Below are 916 nucleotides of genomic sequence, written 5' to 3'. Positions count from 1 at the left end.
AATACATACATACAAAATACAGATACATAAATACATACAAAATACAGATACATAAATACATAATAAATACATAATACATACATACAAAATACAGATACATAAATACATACATTACAAAATACAGATACATAAATACATACAAAATACAGATACATAAATTACATACATAATATATACATACAAAAATCACATAATACATACATACAAAATACATATACATAAAACATGACATATACACATAAAAAATACATGATATATACATGCATACATAATACATACATTATACATACAAAAATACAGATACATAATACATGCATACAAAATACAGATACATAAATACATACATAATAAATACATACATTATACATACATACAAAATACACATACACATAAATACATACAAAATACAGATACATACATACAAAATACACATACATACAAAATACACATACATAATACATGATATATACATACAAAATACAGATACATAAATACATACAAAATACAGATACATAAATACATACATAATATATACATACCAAAATACACATACATAATAAATACATACAAAATACACATACATAATACATACAAAATACATGCATACAAAATACACATACATAATACATACAAAATACTTACATACATAATACATTATATATACATACAAAATACAGATACATAAATACATAATAAATACATAATACATACATACAAAATACAGATACATAAATACATGCATACAAAATACATACATAATAAATACATACATAATACATACATTATACATACATACCTAATAGACATACATGATATATACATACAAAATACACATACATAATACATACATACAAAAATACACATACATAATACATACATACAAAATACACATACATAATAAATACATACATAATAC

Source organism: Carassius auratus, chromosome 29, assembly GCF_003368295.1.
Source record: "Carassius auratus strain Wakin chromosome 29, ASM336829v1, whole genome shotgun sequence".
NCBI classification, from domain to species: domain Eukaryota; kingdom Metazoa; phylum Chordata; class Actinopteri; order Cypriniformes; family Cyprinidae; genus Carassius; species Carassius auratus.
The sequence above is the reverse complement of the archived record's forward strand: the minus strand, read 5'-3'. Positions refer to the sequence as shown.